This window comes from Pipistrellus hanaki, assembly GCF_964339955.1.
Source record: "Pipistrellus hanaki genome assembly, chromosome: 17".
NCBI classification, from domain to species: Eukaryota; Metazoa; Chordata; class Mammalia; order Chiroptera; family Vespertilionidae; genus Pipistrellus; species Pipistrellus hanaki.
In genome coordinates, this window is record NC_140519.1 from 8015498 (window position 1) to 8029805 (window position 14308).

The following is a 14308-nucleotide window of genomic DNA, read 5'->3' on the forward strand; positions in this document are numbered from 1 at the left end:
ATTCAGATTTGGCCATGTGGAGGAGGGTTCGACACATGGACAATGGCTGCTTTCCCTCCAGCCCTCACCCTGACGCCACACAACTCATTTCCTTTCTGTATGTCTTGGCGCCTCCCAAGCCACTGTCCCTCTGCCAGAGCCTAGGGTAAGTGTCTGTGAATGACTGGGTGTGGGCCCTTTAAGAGGACACCTGGCTTTCCAGCAGCCATCTGTTTAATTCAGATGGAATCCCTGCTGATTTTCACAGACAGCTGTTGTGGACACTCCTCTTCCCAGCCTTGGAGCCTGAACCGGGAGTCTAGCATGGATCTCCACACCTCCACAGCTCCTGAGGCTCAGTGTCCCTTCTCCTCCCTTCCTGGATGGTAGAGCTTCCACTCTGCCAGCCCTCTGGTGGTTCAGGGCAATGTTTGCTCTGTTTTCCAGTTGTAATTTTAAAATTGTTGTGGTAGGCTGCATTTAGGTGTTTACCTTATGCCACCATCTTGGTTTCTCTGGGAGTCTAGCATGGGACTGGGACCCCTCACTCCTCAAGGTGGACCTCTGCAGCCAAGATAGCCCTCTCCATTATCAACCACCACATGGGGATGTGGGGCCAACCTGTTCTCCACCTTTACCCCTCCTACCGGTCTCCAAATAGCTTCTTTTGTATATCCTTAGTTATAGGACTTCTGTTCAGAGAGTCTTCTGATGGTTCTCTGGGCTGGTTGTTCTAGAATTTGGATGTAATTCTGAAGTGGTCATGGAAGTGGGCAAGCACATCATTTACCTACTCTGCCATCTTGGCCAGAACTTGTTTTTCATACTTCTTTTGACTCCAGTGAAGACAACCTCTTCCCAGTTGTGTGCTTTGAAAAATAAGCATTCAGAGTATCATAGCAGGTCAGCAAGTGACCGAGAAAGGCAACAATTGCCTGATGGTTGAATTTGTGGACAAGACACATTTATGAAACATGAAATGAAGACAGACTCATCTCAGACATTAGGTCAGGATCATTGAAGAAGAAGCTTTGATATGTGAAGCATGAGCAGGCTACGGAAATAAAATAATTTCAGAATGACAGGGGACCCTCTGTTGTGCAGGCTTTCCTAGCCAAAAGGCTCAGAGCTGCCTAATTATCCTAGTGCCTTCACCTTTCTCTTCCCAAGGAATAATTACAAAAGCAAACTAATAAAAGCAAAATACTTACTTCTGTATAATTCTTTAAAAAATAAGATCAGATGTATTTATATTACTCTATTTTTATCATTTTTAAAAAATATATTTTTATTAATTTCAGAAAGGAAGGGAGAGAGAGATAGAAACATCAGTGATGACAAAGAATCATTGATCGGCTGCCTGCTGCACACCCCCCTACTGGGGATTAAGCCCACAACCGGGGCATGTGCCCTTACCTGGAATTGCACCTGGGACCCTTCAGTCCGAAGGCCAATGCTCTATCCACTAAGTCAAACCGGCTAGGGCTCCAGCTCATTTTCCCCCTCCAATGTCCAAACACTCTCAGAAAAGTAGTAGAAGCAGACAAGATGCCAGATGACCACCAGCTCCACACAGAGTGCCTGACAACAGCAATGCTATTGTAAATCAGGGCCAGTGTAAAAAGAGTAGAGACAGCCATAGTATAAAACCCTTGCTGAACTTCCAAAGGGAAGCTACAGGAGGAAAACAAAGGTTTTCCACAGACAGTGAACTTATTTACCATAAATTTTATTGCAGAATCATATTTAAAAATATGTAATTGAAGGCAAATAAATGGATGGCGTGCTGTGTATGTGAGCCCCAAAGGCTGTCTTCTGGAGGTGTTAGAAGGAAAAGCTCTGTAGCAATGTAAGTTTGGGAGATGAGGGGGTAAGCAGGTTAAAGAAGTGATTTACTGCATGATTTCTCAGAGCACCATTATTCTAATGTGCATTGGAGTCTCCAGGAGAGGAATATGATATACAGTGTTTCCTGAATCCCTGTGACCATGGGACCTTGTTTTCCCTTTCCCGTCGGAGGTGGCTCAGTGGAATGGATAAGCATGCAGTGTCTGGAATCAGCTGGTCTGCTCTAATCAGGATCTTCCATCTATGAGCTGTGCGGTATTACCCAATTTATTTAACTTCTTTAAGCTTCAATTCCTCATCTATAAAAGCAGCATAATAATAGCACTTACTTGGTAAATATAAGGTTGAGGGAAATAAATCAGATAGCTCATATAAAGCACTGAATTTTTCCATAGCCTCAGAGGTAGTTAAGTCTTAGCGTGCTCTCGATCTAAAGCCTCCTGCAGTCTGAGTGTTGCAAAACATCAGTGCGGTGGACACTGGGGTACTTAGCATCGACCACGTCCTTCTGGCAAAAATGACTGGTTAGTTATTCTAAGGCAGGGGTCTTCAAACTACGGCCCGCGGGCCACATGCAGCCCCCAGGGGAGTCTGATCCTGCCCGCCAGGTTGTTTGGGCAGTGAGCGCAGCCAAGGTGTTACAGTAGGGATTAGTAGTTCATATAGTCCGGCCCTCCAGCTCTCTGAGGGACCGTGATCTGGCCCCCACTTTAAAAAGTTTGAGGACCCCTGTTCTAAGGAGAAGGATGTTCAAGAACATCCCTTGCTAGGTGGGGAGAGAATCTCTCTTTGACGATGGGGGATGGGTCTGTGGGTGAGGATGAGATTGCTGAGGGTGTTTTATTAAAACGAAGGGAGTGAGCCAGAGTAGGAAGCATACACCCGGAGGCCCTTACTACAGCTGGCCCTCCCCAGGGCTTTTCAGCCAGGAGAGGTATACACTGCTTGCAGCTGAAGTCTGAGGAAAGGCTTTGGTGTTGCTGCCTATGTAAGCCTCTGAGGGGTGGAGTGGCGAGTTAGAGTGACTGAAGACTCAGCGTGGTGCGCTGGACACAGCTCTGAAGCACAGATACAGCGGCTCTTTGGAGATGGGCTGCATGATTTCCATTTGTCACTTGACCACGCTCACCTTAGTTTCCTCACGAATAAAAGGAAAAATCAATATCTTTTATACCCAAACTTCACAGTCCAAGAGAGTATAAAGGGGAGAAGGTATGTGAAAACACTTCAGTGACAATCAAGTGTCATATAAATGCAGTGCAGAATATTTATAGCAATAGTGAAAACTCAGCCACTTCATGATTTAAAGCGGTTATACTCTGGGGGTACAACATTTTTGGCTAATGCTAAAATAAGAACATAACAGCCAGCTGTCAAAATATTATAATTGGTTTCTGACTAACCCTAAACTTTAAATTCTGTGATGCTATAAGTTTAAGGGCTTATCTGTGGATTTCTGCCATTCTATAACTCTCTATTCCATACAAATTTTAAAGTTCTCAGTACTTCCAAAGAGACTCCAGAAATTATTAACGTATAAACAACAAACTTTATATCTATAATTTTGTTTTTTAAGTTTCCAAAATTTGTAAAGTATTAGTCCTTATCTATAATTCAACCAAATGAGCCAAGTATTATTTGATAGTGAAGTTTTTACTTCTAGTTTTAGAGAGTAATAAAGAGTTTTGACTAACCAATGGTAGAAATTTAAAAAAAGAAAATCATCTAAAGTACACAAGAGAAAAGGATTATTCCAAAGACTTCAATTAAATGGAAACTTTAAATTATTAACAATAATACCTGGTCTTTAAGGCGGAAGACAGTTTCCCCACGGGTTTTTGCACTTCTACAAGTCTTGCTGGGTATTCCAAGAGTGAGGCCCTGACTGCTCTTTAGTCGGGTCATTTCTCAGGGTTGTGTTTGCAGGGAGTACCTCTGAGCATCAGGGAAAGTTCCACTCTATGACTAAGGGTGGGTTTGCTTACTGTTCTCCCCATGCTCAGTGGTCCTGGATTTGACACAAATACACCGCAAGGAAAACACCCAGGGGCCCCTCCCTGTCAGCTTGTAGACCGGGGAGGAGAGTCACTGACATTCGCGTGCTGGTGCTCCTGGTGCTTCCTGTGCCCTGAGTAACACAGCATGTGTCTCTGACCCAGAGGTCTCATGTCTTCATCAGCTTTCGTGAGACAGAAACAGGCTTATTGATTAGCAGAGAAGGAGGCTGAAAGTGGGTCCCAGACACTTCACAGGTCTTGATGCTGTAGGTGGTGCCGTGTTTGGTTGATTTTCATAAGTTTTTGTCAAGGATATACTTCTAGGGTACTGTATTCTTTGTGGGCTCCTGGCACCTTCATTAACCAGCAGAGGGAGCTCACACTAATTAATTAGCTTACGTTTGCTTTCCTTGCTAATTGATTGGCTTAGGTATGCTAGAGCAGCTCACATGGGAAATGCACTTATAAATTACCTTGCTGCTGAGAACACACGGGGAAAAGTGTGGGGCATGAAGCACTTGGGCTTCATTTTCTTAGGTTTCAGGGGATAAAAGGTGAAATTACTATATTTTCTTAGGGAGTCTCTCAGGAAGGAAGAAGTTAGGGAAGCCAGAAGCAACGGAAGTAGTATTTTCTCAAAAAAGGATTATTCCAAAGTTGATAGCTCTGGACTTTGTGAAAGGAGAGGTCCTGAATATAATATTTAACTTTGGAACTATAGAACTTGCTCATTCCTTTACACCATGTATGTTATTAAGAAACGAGGACCTAACTTGAAAATTATCTGACACCATAATTAAAACATTTTATAAGTAAAGTACACAAACGAGTGCACATACAAGGCTTTTGCACTTTTCTTTGACATCTTCACGTTTGTACTTTTATTCATCGAAATTTCAGGTGCACCTGGGCAAGTCCAGAGCCGACCATCCGCCCAAGGCTAGGTTCGTTTCCCTGGACGAGTTTCAGCATCAGCACCTGACACCTTAGAACCTTCTGTTTGTTCATAAAGTAAAGCTTCTCTGGGTAGAAGCACAAAAGAAATATATTTATTAAAATAAAGAAAAAATATTAAGAATAATTTTAAATTGTATTTAAAAATTAGCACAAGAAGGGAAACCAAACAGAATATCCTTAATGACAAGGATGGTGACAATGACAAATATTCAAATAGTGTCTGTTGTTACTTGATTTTTATTCTGAAACTGGAGCGTAATGTAGATGTAAAGTGATGGTATTTAACTTTTTAAAATTCTGTCTCACAGTGACATGACTCGGTGGATTTGACAAAATAGTCTCTGTACCTGTGTGTGTTTTCATTAGCTTTAATTTTTAAATTTTACTCTCATTATCACTATCTTACTTAAAAATACTCTAGAGAATTTAAATGTTAGGAGAGAAAGAGTAGTGAAGAAAAGAAATGATTGGTTTCAAACATAGCAGTCTTGAAGGCATATTTGGAATGAATATATATATATATATATATATATATATATATATATATATATATATTTAAATTCTTACCTGAGGATATTTTTCCATTGATTTTTTAGAGAGAGTGGAAGGGAAGGGTGAGAGAAACCCACCGATTGGTTGCCTGCTGCATGAGCTCCCACCAAGGCCTGCTGGGAGGAGCCTGCAATGAAGGCACATGCCCTTGACCTGACTCAAACCTGGGACCCTTTAGTCCACAGGCCTACGCTCTATCCACTGAGCCAAACCAGGTAGGGCCATATTTGAAATATTTGCAAGAGGAAGTAATGCAAATCAAATCTAATTTTTCCATACAAACAAGTTATGAGTAAAGTCTTATTTTTCTTTCTTTTTTCATTGTTTCCGAGGAAAGGCAGACTGCCACAGGCAATGCCTCATTTGGATGTGTCTGGAGTCTTGGAAGCTGGACTACCCTAGTTCCCCTATAAATGGGCCTTGAGAGCTTGTTTGGAGGTTCTGGCCAGGGAGCTCAGCTACTCAGATACCCTTGACCCAAGACCCGTCCTCTCCTCTGGGGGGAGATCATCTTCTTCCACCGAGTGCGCAGCTTCAGGAGGGACGCACATGGATCGGTGAGGAGGAGGGGGACACCCGCCTAGCCAGCCAGATCAGCCCCATCAACAACCCTGGCTATCAATGGGGTGACAGATGTCGCAGCCAGATTGCCCTCACACCCAAGACTTACTTTTCTAAGAAAGGACTTATTCATAAAAGGTAAAGGAAAATTTTTTTGAGAGTTAATACCTTTTTATCATAGCAAAATACACATAGTGTGAAATTTACTATTTTAACCATTTTTAAGTGTACAATTCAATGTCATTTAATACATTTACAGTTCTGTGTAATCATTACCACTGTGTAGCTCCAGACCATCTCCACTACCCCAAAAGGAAATCCTTTTAGGATAATCAGGCCAGCAGGGGAGGGCATTTAGGGTGACCAGGCCAGCAATTAGACATCAATCAGGTTGGCAGGGAAGTGGTTATGGGGTGATCAGGCTGGCAGGCAGAAGTGGTTAGGGGCAATCAGACAGATAAGCAAGCGAACAGTTGGAAGTCAGCAGTCCTGGATTGTGAGAGGGGTGTCGGTCTGCCTGTACAGGGAGACAGTCAGACATCCCTTGAGGGTACAGGCTGGGCTGAGGGATCCCCACCCATGCATGAATTTCTTGCACTGGGCCTCTAGTGGCTTAATAATACTTTATTGTAGGGATATACCATGTTTGATTTATCCATTCATCAGTTTATAGAAATTTGGATTGTTTCCACCTTTAGGCTAACATGAATAGTGTTTCTATGAACATTTGTGTACAAACGTTTGTTTAAATACCTGTTTTTATTTTTTTTTAGTATATACGTAAGAATGGAATTGTTGAATTACATGATATTTCTATTTATAATTTTTTATGGAATCACCATACTGCTTTCCACTGTGGTGGTACTATGCTACCTTCCAATCAGCAGTGTAGGAGGGTGCCAATTTCTCCATATCCTCCCACTAATTTGTCATTTTCTGTTTGCTTTTATTAATTAATGAATTATTGTTATTATTTTTTTGTGGGAATTTATCTTATTTTTTATTTATTTTATTTTATTTCAAGAAAAATGATTTTAAGTATAATAATTTTACATGCAATAAACATTAATATTTCAAGAAAGAAAGATCTTAAATATAATAACATTACCAAAACTGTATTAATAGTATAGAAATTGTATGAAATATTAAAAATCTGCAAATAACTGGATTACTTCTATTATATTCTAAAATATCTTCTTCTCTGGCTCTATTTTGGTTCATCAGTTTATGTTGTTCATTATATTCCACAAATGAGTGAGACTATGTGATATTTATCTTTCTATGACTGACTTATTTCACTTAGCATAATGCTCTCCAGGTCCATCCGTGCTGTCTGTTGCAAATGGTAAGAGTTCCTTTATTTTTACAGCAGGGTAGTGTTCCATTGTGTAGATGTACACCGTTTTTTAACCCAAGGGCACTTATGTTGTTTCCAAACCTTAGGTATTGTAAATAGTGTTGCTATGAACATAGAGGTGCATATATCCTTTCTGATTGGTGTTTATGATTTCTTGACATACATTCCTAGAAGTGGGATCACTGGATCAAATGGGAACTCCATTTTTATTTTTATTTTTTAAAACTGTTTTCTAGAGTGGCTGCACCAGTCTGCATTCCCACCAGCAGTACACTAGGGTTTCCTTTTCTCCACAACCTCATCAGCACTTGTTTGTTGATTTGTTGATGATAGTCATTCTGACAGGTATGAGATGGTACCTCATTATCATTTTGATTTGCATCTCTCGGATGATTAGTGATTTTGAGCATGTCTTCATGTTTCTTGGCTTTCTGTATGTCCCCTTTAAAAAAGTGTCTATTTAGGTCTCTCTCGAAAACTCTTGACTGGGTCAGTGAGGAGGAGAACAAAGTGTTCTGCAAACACATTGAGTGATGACCATGCTGACTGTGCTGTACTAGGTGCTCTTCCACCTCAGGTTAAAGAGAAAGGTGGCTGCCCTTCTGGACTTTCAACTCAGTGTATACAGCTCAATCCAACCCAGGTGCACCATGAACAAACACTTCCTTTTGGGTATTCTTGGTGAGTGAGTTAAAGTTATTTGAGGTTAGATTTATTTTATTTATTTTTTTATTTTTTAATATATAATAAATCTTTATTGTTTAGATTATTACAGGTGTTTCTCCCCCCCCCCCCATCACTCCCCTCCACCTGATTCCCCATCCCACCCCATGCCCTTACCCCCTGACACTGTCTTCATCCATAGGTGTATGATTTTTGTCCAATCTCTTCCTGCACCCTTCACATCCCCTTCCCCCTGAGAATTCAGTCCACTCCCTTTCTATGTCCTTGATTCTATTATATTCACCAGTCCATTCTCTTCTTCAGATTTTTTATTCACTTGATTTTTAGATTCACTTATCGGTAGATGTGTATTTGATGTCTTTTTGTTGTTAATAATTTTTACCTTTTCCTTTTTCTTCTTATTCCTCTTCTTAAAAATACCCTTCAGCATTTTATGTAATCCTGGTTTGATGGTGATGAATTCCTTTAGCTTTTTTTTTTTTTTTTTTTTTTGTCTGTGAAGCTCTTTAGCTGACCTTCAATTCTGAATGACAGCTTTGCTGGGTAGAGTAATCTTGGTTATAGGTTCTTGCTATTCATCACTTTGAATATTTCTTGCCACTCCCTCTGGCCTGCATAGTTTCTGTTGAGAAATCAGCTGACAATTGTATGGGTGTTCCCTTGTAGGTAATTAACTTTTTTTCTCTTGCTGCTTTCAAGATTCTCTCTTTGTCTTTTGCCCTTGGCATTTTAATTATGATGTGCCTTGGTGTGGTCCTCTTTGGATTTCTCTTGTTTGGGGTTCTGTGCCCTTCCTGGACTTGTAAGTCTATTTCTTTCACCAGGTGTGGAAAGTTTTCTGTCATTATTTTTTTTTCAATAGGCCTTCATTATCTTGCTCTCTCTCTTCTTTTGGTACCCAAAAATCCAGACGTTGGTATTCTTAAAGCCATCCCAGAGGCTCCTTACACTATCTTCACACTTTTGGATTCTTCTTTCTTTCTGCCTTTCTGAGTTGGGTGTTTTTTTGCTTCCTCATATTCCAGATCTTTGATTTGACTCTTGAGGTATGTTGATCTACAGTTGAGTTTCTGTATATTCTTTATTTCAGACAGTGTATGCTTAATTTCTGACTGGTCCTTTTCCATTTTTTTGGTATTCTCATTGAGGTCCTTGAAGGTCTCTTCAACAAGTTTCTCAGCGGTTTTTAGAAGATTCTTGAGTAACCTAATAAATGTGATTCTCTGTGAAACTCTGTGTCGTCCAGTAGTTTACTTTCTTCCATCTCTCCCATTTGTGACATGCTTCTGTGTTTCCGCATTTTGTTTGCCTCCCTGTGTTGATGGAGTGGCTTTGTGTGGTAGGTGACCTATAGGGGCCAGTAGCTCAGCTTCCTCAATCACCCAAGGTGGTTGCTCTTGGTACACCCCTTTGTGGGCTGAGTGCAAAGTCTTGGTGTAGTAAAGCCTTGATTGCTGTTGGTACACTGGGAGGAATTGACCTCCAGGCCAATTGGCTGTGAGGACCCGCTGTGTCTATAATGGAAGAACTGCTGCGCTGGAGACACGCTTATTGTACAGGCCTTGTTTCAGTGGGGCTTTGGTGCTTACTGAGTCCACCTCCTGAATGTGTTACTTATGGATGTGAGGAGTTGAAATCTGGTGTCTCACACTGACCATTAGGCACACTGGCTTCTGGATCTCCAGTGGGGTGCAGTTCAGCTGCTGTCTGAGGCCACCCTGCAGGAACTACAGCGAGTACAGTCCTCTCCTCCCTGCTTGGAGCTGGGAAGTTTTGGAGCTGTCTGCACCAGGTTGTAAGTTTGCTAAATTAAACTGCAATAGAGAAGGCCATTCGTATGCAAAAGCTGCTACTTGGAGGTTGGGTGTATTTGTAGATTGTGTGGGGTGGAGTCTCAGGGTGGAGTCTCAGGGTGTCAGTAGGCTAGGGTGTGGCCAACAGCAATGGCTGCCAGTTCAGCTATCTCTGCCTCTCTGGCCACCTCCCCATGTCTTGCGCCCCAGCACAGCAAACAGTTATTTTTGCGTGCAGCTCTGCAAGCAAGCCACCCTCACTTTCTGACCCGATGGCAGATAGACTAGCTTTTCCTCAGATTCAGAGAGATCGGGAGATTGTCTCTCTTTAGGTTGAAGAAAGCAACGCCCTCAGCCAGCTGGGATCCGCCGCCAGCCCATATTGAGTGCGCACCCTTGTACCGCAGTTTTTCAGCGCTTGTGCCCTGAATGTTCCTTTCTATTTAAATTTAGTTGTAAAGTTTCCTTTCAGCCAGCTTCCCTGTGGTTCTGGGTGATAGACGTTTTGTCTTTTAGTTGTAATTTTGAAATTGTTGTGCACATCTGCCATCTTGGATCCGCCAAGGTTAGATTTTCTTAATTTCTATCTCTTTGCCTTAACAATTTTGGACATTTTTCACTCTTTCTATTTTGTTATCCCCTCCAAAATAAGTTCCCTTGGAAGCAGTAGCTGTGTATCAGAAATTGGCTTTTGTATTTTATCTCTAGTTATTTTCCAATAAAACACATACACAAAATGTTGCAACATTCAGAAAAATGGAAGTGAGAGCAAATTAAATCATTTTAAGTTGCACTACAATTAGGGACCAAGAAAAATCTACGCCTGCCCGCCCCCCCCCCCCCCCCCCCCCGCCCTCTTCTCCAAACTGTACATCAAGACCAGCTCTTGAAGCAGTTACATAACTCACTGTGGCAAGTCTGAATTTCTGCTTTGGCATTTTAAAGTCTGAATTGGGTTGGTTCAGAGACAGAAGGGCCAACTGGCTATCATGGTGCAAGCTGGGGAGGGTCTTGGAAGGCCTCTCAGTGTGGACTCAGCCACCATGACTGTGCTGACCCATAAACAACATGTCAGGGACCACAGAGTCCTATTCATGAGCCTGTGTTTTTGGAAGCAAGGTCCAGAGACTCTAAAAATGAGCAGCGAGACAGTGACATCATAATGGTATTTATTATTTCAGGTTAGACTGTCACCTACTAAATCACTGAGGCCACAGGTAGGTTTTTCCACTTGAGGGCAGTCTTCTTTTTCCATCTAACGCTGGGTTGCTGGCAGGCATGCAACACGCACGTTCCCCAGGAGTGCTAGTGTGGGTGAAAGAAAGGCTCAAATAGCTCTTATTTCATTTTATGTTCACACATTACCCTCCCTAAAACTTGAGTGAATTAATTTTATAGGACACAGACTGGGTCAGGCTCACACACAAGCCTTCTCCACCGCTGCCTCCACAGCGCGGTCTTAACCTGAGGAACGTCTCATGCCATCCTGTCCTCAGATGCCTCCTTTGGACCAGATACTCCCATTTTACTTAAGTCTTTGTGTTCAAGTTTTCGAGAACTCTGTTAATATGTATTATCAATTTGTTTGATATCCATGATAAGCAAAATTATTAACCTGTTACCATACATTAATTGATCCCATTCACCTACCCTAGTAGAAAATGGGTGGAGTAAATTTCAGTGGGAAGGAAGCGAGGTAGAAAAGAGAAAGTTTCCAATGTGTTAAATGATGAAATGTGCATGCACATATCTCTGTGTGCACGTATGTATGTATATGTGCATACGTGTGCACATGTGTATGTGTTGCATTTGTGCATACAGAGTAGTTGCAGCAGGGTGGGAGTTGGTGGGAGGTGGAAGTTATACCAGACTACAAAATGGTTGAGATGCATGATATATGTTAAGACTTGAAAAATTTTGAAATATATATGGCCCTGGCCGGTTTGGCTCAGTGGATAGAGCGTCAGCCTGCGGACTGAAGGGTCCCGGGTTAGATTTTGGCCAAGGGCACATGCCCAGGTTGCAGGCTCGATCCCCAGTAGGGGGGGGTGCAGGAGGCAGTCAATCAATGGTTCTCTCTCATCATTGATTTACATATGGGATTATACATATATATTTACTTAAACAAAATGCAGAAAGTATGTAGTGGCTAAGAGAATAATGTTGATGATCCCGTGATTGTATCTTAGATATGGAAAAATTCCAAAGGCTTTGGGCCTTAGTAAGCCTTTATTCTCTCCCCCGAGTGATGGTAATGCCAGAGAAACACAACTCCCACCGGCTCTGGGACTCCGCCGGGCCCGTCGTGGGGAGATTTCCCTGCGTCCATAGTTTCTTTTCCTGTCCTGCAACAGCTGCATCATGAAACTAACCTGGCACCTGAAAAGAAAGATAAATCTACGCTGAGATTAATGATAATGCACTTACATTTACACAACACGTCAATTCCAGAAGGATTCCAAAGTATCACGTAAACTTTCCAGGACAACTGACTTCTGTTTACTAGCTGTGGGAGCCCTGGTAGGCTGGCTTCAGATTATGGTAAAGAAGAACAAAACGCTTGTCAGTCTTCTTTGTTGTGGTTAAACTGTTACAACATTCCAGCTGAGCAACTCAGAAGAAACTGTTTTACCTCCGTTTTGCAGATAAGGAGGAGAGGCCTGGCGTGCCACAGCAGGAGGCTTCGATGTTTCGTGGAAGGAAGGGTGGCATCTTGGCCATTCTGGCCGAGCCCACTGGCCGCTCCGAGCACAGACACGGGATGGAGAGGAGAAGCAGGCAGGGACCCTCCTCATGCCGCCTCCCCTCACTCCTTTACTGGGAGCGCATGAGTTTTCCCAACTCATGGTTAGCCCTCCCTAGGAGGTTGCATTCTGTCCTCTGTCTGGAATTGTTCCTGTCCCAGAGCTTGCTTCCTCAGTTCACCCAGGTCACTGGCCAAATGTTAGCTCAACAGAGAGGACTTCCCTGGTCCCCCAACCCCCGTCACAGCTTCCGCCTCTAGGCACTAAATCTTTCCTACCTCCCTTCTTCCCCACTGAAGCTTACCAGCCCCATGTTCTCATATTCTTCTAGGGTAGGCTAATTCGATAAATTAATCTACAATACATTAAAATGTTAGTAATTTTGTCTGTCACGGATCTCAGATAAATTGATAATGTATGTTAATAGAGTTCTTTTTATCTGTCCCATTTTTTTTTTTTTTATTGCATGGAGATATCTAAAATCATATTACATTTTAAATTTGTGTACTGTGTTTTGTCTGTTTCTCTAACTAGAATATGAGTCAGGGCTTTTGTTCCATTTCCTGCTGTATCCCAGTGCCTACAGCAGGGTCTGAGACACAGTTCGTGCTCGGTACAGATTCTTTGGATGGAAAATGTGTGAGATGACTGGAACCCTTACATCATTCTTCTGCAGGGCTAGGTGGAGAGCCTTGGGAATGTGTCCAGATGTGGCCACGTGGCACCTCTTCCAGTGGCGTCTGTAGAGGTGACCTTCTGTTGAATTAAATGGAATTTGTCTTGGAGAGAGGCTTAGTTTAAGGCATTTTTGGTGTTGGACACTAGGGAGGTTGAAGCTCTCCTTTTCCTTTCCCATTGAGAAGGGGCTTTGTGTGGCTGAGCTAGGATAGATCAAAACAGCTCCATCTTTCCAACCTTTTCCACTGGAAAAAAGTGAAGAGTTGACTGAATTGGAGTAGCTACTCCCTGGATCTCCCCTGTTTGAAGGCCACTCCTCAAAATGGAGTCAGAGCTGCCCCTGTTTTCAAGAACCCCATGGACTTTGGACAACATCTAACAGCCAGAGGACACAGTATAACCACATATGGAAGATGCCCCGCGGGGCTATGCAACAGGAGAGTCTTGGGACAGCAGGATTTTCCTTGGTGGGATGAAGGGGAAGGGGCATTCCAGGCAGAGGGAACAAGAGTTGGTGCAGGAATCTGAAAGCATCTGGGGGTGGAGCGGGAGGAGTTATGGGTCACTGTAGACAGATAGGTGGTGATACTGATCCATTCCCTGGGAGATGATCTCATTAGCTAAGCAGAGCCAGGCCTGGCCAGGATTTATAAGGAAGACCTCCCAGGAATCAGCGTTGCAATAGTGTGTGTGTGTGTGTGTGTGTGTGTGTGTGTGTGTGTGTGTTTGCATGTGAGTATGTGATTGTGAATGTTTTATTGTGAGAGAGTGTTAGAGGGGATAGCTCACTCTTCTGGATAAGCAGAGAACTCAGTCTCTCACATCCTCAGAGCGGGGGTCTGATGGACAACACTCTCCTGAAGTCTGAGCTGGGGGACTTTCCTTCTGCTCATTGGCTTCCCTCTGGCAAGATTATTTCGGTTGCCTGCTTCCCTTAAAGTAACTTCTGGGACTCCTTTGTTCTGAGATAATGCTGTTTTTTTTGTTTTTTTTTTATATCAAGTGGAAATGTGCGTGCATATATTTCTCTGCTGGAGGATACCTTTCAGAGAGTTGAGGTCAAATGCAGCGGGATTCTCCTCTACAAGTCAAACTCTCCTGGACAAAGCGAAGGTGTCTAGCTGTCCACAGGAGGGTCTTCAGGCTCCAGGCTCCAGG